Below are 6629 nucleotides of genomic sequence, written 5' to 3' on the forward strand. Positions count from 1 at the left end.
TAAAACAAGATCGCCGAATATCATGTCGTCAGATAGCCGAGAGACTGGGTATCTCAACTGAAAGAGCAGACAATATTGTGACAAAAGAACTTGGGTTCTCAAAGGTTTCTGCAATGTGGGTCCCTCGCCTTTTGACTCCTGAACAGAAACGCACCAGGTGCACTTTGTCCACGAACAATCTGGAACTGTTTGAAGCTGATGAAGAGAATTTTTTTGCTCGTTTCATTACTATGGACGAAAGTTGGGTCCATCACTACCAGCCTGAAACCAAAGAACAATCAAAGCAGTGGAAGCACACATCTTCTACCCCAAAGAAGGCCAGGGTCATTCCTTCAGCTGGCAAGGTCATGGCGTCCGTTTTGAGGGATTCTCAAGGTGTCTTGCTGATGGATTACCTTGAAAAGGGTCACACCGTGACAGGGCTGTATTATTATCAGCTACTGAAATGCCTCCGAGAAGCAATCAAAGAAAAAAGCCCGGGAATGCTCACCAGAGGAGTCCTTTTTCATCACGACAATGCTCCAGCCCACACCTCAGTGGATGCCATGGCAACAATTCGTGATTGTGGATACGAACTTGTTCCCCATCCGCCTTATTCGCCAGACTTAGCCCCCTCTGACTTTCATCTATTTCCAAAAATGAAAAAAAGCCCTGGCTGGTCGCCATTTTGCCAGTGACAATGATGTCATAGACGCTGTAGGAAGTTTCATGGAGTCCGAAACAAAAGAGTTCTTCTACGCCGGGATAATGGCGCTTCAGCACCGCTGGAGAAAGTGTTCAACCATCGAAGGGGACTATGTTGAAAAATAAATCATCAGAAATCTTGTACCATGTTTTTTTTTTTTTTAAGCTCAAGACTTTTCAGACACTCCTCGTACTTCGCAAGTCTGGTATATGGGCATGCAAATTTGCTGTATGATAATTTATGTTACATCTAAATGCTTTTGTTTTTCATATTGATTTCAATTTTTGGCACAAGGCCAGTAATTTCGGAGGAAGGGGTAAATCGGTTACATCGATTCCAGTACTCAACTGGTACATATTTTATCGACACTGTTTATACAAATACTGATACTCATAAGGAATTATTCTAGTCTATTACTTGCATAAACTTTTAAACAAGTTTACTTTTCATTCAGCTAAAGTAGCACTTATTCTCCTGCATCTTCGTTATACGGTTTACATATAATAAGAATGGGTTTGCTATTGGTGTCGATGCTTAAGATATTTTATGCTCCTAACATCTTTTTCATCTATTTTGCAGCTGAAATATATCTCACAATGATTGTGTTAAGAGTTTTCTGCAAATATATGTTACTATGTTCTCAGCGATTTTCAAATGAATTATTGTGATACAATTATTTTAAACTGAATCTGTTTAATTGCTTTAATATCTGAGCTGGGTTACATTTGGATGAAACACATTTGCTGTCTTACCGATTTGTTTTTGATTATTAACCTGGATAGAACAATAACAACTTGCAGTGAAATATTATCTAATTAGTGATGACAATACAGTTATTGATATACTATTCGTCTGACCGTGATTTAGGCTCTGAGTAGCCTAGCAGCACTACTTGGCTAAATTTTATCCCAAAATTGCTTGAGTTATATAAATGTGTGTTGTTGCTTAGCATGATGTAGGAAAAATCAAAAACTCATTGACACCACTACTAGATCTGTGGTACATAGTATTTATACAAAAGCGGCTTCTGTCAACTAGGTTTTCTTCATTTTTACTTCTGATCGTCACTATGCCATGCTCTTCGAAAATACAAGGACATCGATTGTCCAGTATTTAGTAACAAGAAACTTTTACATTTTGTGACTCACCATATTACAACAAATGGGATTCCGGTTCATACAAGACCTCATCGTTTTGCTTTCGACAGTATGAAAATCGCTATAGTAAAATCCAGCCATATTCTACGGCTTGGCAAAATTTGACCGTCTAACAGCAACTATTCTCTCTTACATATTCTGTCTACAAAAAGCTATGAATGATTGGTGGCTTCGCAGTAATTGTAGTGTTTAACTCTAGAACAGTGCCGGACAACATTCTTTTGCTCCTAGACTCTTTTGAGTTATTTTCCAGAGAGAGAGAGAGAAGTGGGGTGAGGTAACTGCTACGAATTATTTGACAATGTAGTGACAATTTATAGCAGACGACTGTTATATGTTCAATGTCCGGAGTTTTATCCACGCATGCGCAGGGACTAGTTCCGGAAGGAATACAGGAAGAGTCTCATGCGCATGCGTAGAGTTCGACACCCAGCTTTGGCGCCTTTTCTCAGTCTCTTCGTTGACTGATCTCCGTCGAGCCAAGACGTCCAACAGAGCTCTCTCACATGTCAGCACCAGAGTTTCACAAATAACCACGGAAATCATTCAGAAGGCATCTCAGTAACCGAGGGCGACGAGCTACTGAATTCCACTGTAAATAAATATTGTTATGTTGTTCAGAATCTGCGTTCCGTTGTTTCTTCTAGAAATTTAATGTACGGAAGCGGTGTACACCTAATGGTGTATAACCAGTTCCCTACAACAATATTATTATCGTAAATATGTACTGTGTTGTTAATCAGAATGTTAGTTTAATTAGAAATGTGGTTGTTTGTTCAAATGTTATTAACTATAAGCTGATGCGTAGTTTTCAATAAAAAACTTGGTTGTTTATTCGAAAATTCTGAGTCACCATTTGTTGTAGTGTTTCTGAATGTCGGAGCCTGCCAATCATATATTGATTCGTACCTCGAAGTCATCAATTCTAAGAAATTAGAAACGTGTTCGTAAAGATAGCAGCAATAATGGATTACATACTATTTCCTTTTTTTTTTCTTTCTATTTCCTTTACATTGTCAAAAAGTAGACCTTTTCCGATCTTGTTGGTAAAAAAAATAATAATTATGCAACACTTGTGAATACAGATCTGAAATAGAACAGAATTTAAGCATAATAAATGTAACATATTTTAACTTACAACATTGGTCAAGGACGTACTTAAGTATTTTTGTATTTTATAGGTTAATTCAAAAATGTGTCGAAGAAACATTTTTTAGTTTTACAAAATGAGCTGTTTAATGTGTTGTAGAAACATGCATGCATGTTTTACGAAGGCAATTGAATAATATAATATAAAAAGTGCTATAGAAAACTTATTTATAGAAAATTCACATGTGAAAAATATGTAACGTACATATTTTAAATTGATAGAAGTTATTCTTTCAAGGCAAAGACAAAGATTAACTACAAGTTAAATGAGAGGGGAATAATGGAGACGTGAAATGAGACAGCTTACTTATGGTTATCGGAAACTCTTAAAAGAAAATTGGAGGCAGAACTGTTTTCCGTTTCAAAAGCAAGTAATAATAATAATAATAATAATAATAATAATAATAATAATAAAAGTGTTAATTGAGAAAGAAGGCAAACGATGCTGGATTATAGATATAGCATGCCCAGCTGACAACAAGGTATGCGATAAGGAAGAAAGAAAAGTCGATAGATATAAGAGGTTAGTTTGGGAGGTTAAGCAGTTGTGGTCGCTGAAAAAGGTGGTAGTAGTACCAATAATTGTCGGAGCCCTGGGAACAGTGAACAAAAATCTCGAGAAGTAGGTGGAACAAATAGGGGCTGCAATAATGGTGAAGCACTTGCAGAAAACAGCACTGCTTGGAACCGCTCGAATACTCCGGAAGGTGCTCGAAAAATAAGAGGTGTTACCCTAGTTCACTGGTATTGAACAGCTGACACTGTAGTATATTTCCAGCGTTAGAAGCTGTGCAAAGGCAATGATAATAATAATAATAATAATAAATGAAAAATGGCTCAGAGGCTACTTTACCCTAATGAACTAAACTATCGTCCGCATAAAGTTGCTTCAAGTGAGTGAAAAAGTTGTTCTACATATTAGCTGTAGAACTCATTATGAAAAGAGCTGGCCAATGAAAATGAATCTAGGATGAAATTAATTCAGCATGTGAAAATAAAATTAGAAGCAAAGTGTGCAGAGAGCATGACGACTTAGTATGAAAAGCTTAGCGAGATATCTGAATTCAGAGATAGCTGACGGGAAAATTCAATAATAATATTAGGTGGCATATTTTTGATGGGAGCCGGATTCACTCTACAGTTAAGATTATAGGCATTCCGTGATACAAATGCGTTTTACTTTCTTGACTATCATCTGGTTCAATTTTTTATGCAACTTCTTATAATCAATTTATTAATTGTTGGATTACTGGTTGTGCTCCACAGACATGCATAGGACGTGTGAAATATACCTAGAAGGATTACAGCCTTCGCTGATTTAACTATGTCTAATGGAAAATGTGTTTGAAGGAATACGCATTTATTGTTGTATCAAAGTATAATTTGTTACAGTGTGCATGGAGAGTGAATGGACGTGATGATGAGTAGTTAGATAAGTAGAAAATCAAATTACAACACTAGCTTTTTTACTAGGAGAAATACATTCTTCATTCTCTGAAATATTCATAGGATTGCTCTGCATATAGCAATCCAATGAATATTTCAGAAGTATAAGGCAGTGAACTGGCAGAATCATTAGCATGACTTTGCTTTTTATCACCCCACCCCCCCGGATCGATAAAATAAGTTGAACCTTAGCGGTCAATGTAATCGACTTAATCCCTCGCCCGACATTGCTGGTCTTGTGCCAAAATTTGAAACCGATATTTCAGGAGTATATTTCTGGTTCTGATTCTTTAAAATATATGACAAACAACTTTGGAAATATGCTTTTGCTACCATAGATAATAATCAAGAAATATGGCATGCATAACGGTACTTATACAAAGTGATGACATTTATGCTATTTTTGAAAAGAAAAATATTCGTTACATTAAAATAAAATAAAACGAAACCAAATTTCTCATTTGCATATTTACAAGAGATATATATTGCTTTTCTAAATTTTATCAACAGAGGCGTGGTTCTGTGGTAAGAAGTTTGCTTCCAATCTCATGGCTCCAGGTTCAGTCACACTGCGTTGCTCCTTAGGCAAGAAGTTCATCGTGCACGCGTGTGTGTGTATGGGGCTAAAAAAGGTAGTAACACTGTCCTAATCAGGACTGCTACTTTACGTTGACAAGTAGACTTTACTTTGTAGTAATGTTACCACTTATTTCTCGCTCAGAGATTTAAAACTAATCGTTTTTTCTCCTTACGAGATCAGTGACTGTGTCAATTTAAAACTATATACCTCGAACAAGGCCTAGTGCCGCCATCTCTAGCCAACGGTTATCCTGTGCCGATGAGGAGAAATAACCCAGAAGCCATTGGTCCGCAGGTACGTTTAAGGCTGAGTGGGGACATGAGCTTCTTTGTTCGAGGCATAATGACGCAGTTGTGCGTCGATAGCCAGCCTGAACAGATGTTTTCCTGGGGCTAAAAAAAAGTAGTAACACCGTCCTAATCAGGACTGTCACTTTACGTTCGCAAATAGACTTTACTCTACAGTATTGTTACTACTTATTTCTCGCTCAGAGATTTAAAACTAATTGTTTTTCTCCATGTATATGTAAGAACGACCGTGCGAACCAAAAGGAGAAATGGTGACGAATGGAAAAACAGGCTCCTTTTTAAACGCGTCGCACGGTCGACACAAAATATAATGATATATGTTATAATACTATAACATAGAGAACTAAGAAGTTTGCTAGGAAGGACAAGATAGGAACGCAACCGATAAAAATGTATAACAGTAAGATTTATTGGAGCATTAAATTGTATGTCTGTGTGTGAGTGAATGCGACATAATAAAACACAATATAAGACAGGCCATCATGTAAACAAGAGTGTGTGCAAGTAATATATGTATGTGAATGCAAGAGATATAGAGTATAGATAAGAGTCAGTAACACGGATAAGGAAATACCAGTTCTTAGTTAGGGTACACAGTAGTTAGTGATAATCTGTATGTAAGAGGTTGAGGCGTTAGGCAGTGCTAAGTCACTCGTCGTGAAGTTGGGGCTTCTATGCCGGGCCGGATTCTTAATACAGATGGGTTCTCGCAGGTGTCGAATTCTGGCTGTTATTTCGTGGTGAGGCGATTCACACAAACAGGGTTAAGAAGAGAAGCTGCGGTTGCTTGTGTACGTGGAGAAGTCATGTTGACGCTGGCGGCGATGCTGGTAGTACGTAGTTGAACGATGCTGTTGATGTCGTCGCTGGAACTGGCGGCTGCTCTGTGTGGTCTACGACCAGATCTTGGAAGATCTGAGCCGCGACGAATTGCCGCGGATAATTTAGGCTATTTATAGGAAAATAGGGGCTCCAGAGAACGTTAGAAAAATACTCTATCACGTGACCTTATTAGTGACTACGGTTGGTCGGTTTGCGTCCTGGCGGCAAATGGAGTGGAGACAATTGCCGCGTAAATAAAAGTCAGTCAGGTGATGACAACAGCCGGGGGTCCAAGGCGGGAAAGAGATGTTCTCTGGTACGCTCGCATTTGTTTATATATAAACGTGAGAGAGGTAGTTTCACTACACACACACACACACACATATATATATATATATACATACATACATACATACATACATACATACATATACACACACACACACACACACACACACACACACATATATATATATATATGT

This window comes from Octopus bimaculoides, chromosome 1 (assembly GCF_001194135.2).
Source record: "Octopus bimaculoides isolate UCB-OBI-ISO-001 chromosome 1, ASM119413v2, whole genome shotgun sequence".
Lineage (NCBI taxonomy): Eukaryota > Metazoa > Mollusca > Cephalopoda > Octopoda > Octopodidae > Octopus > Octopus bimaculoides.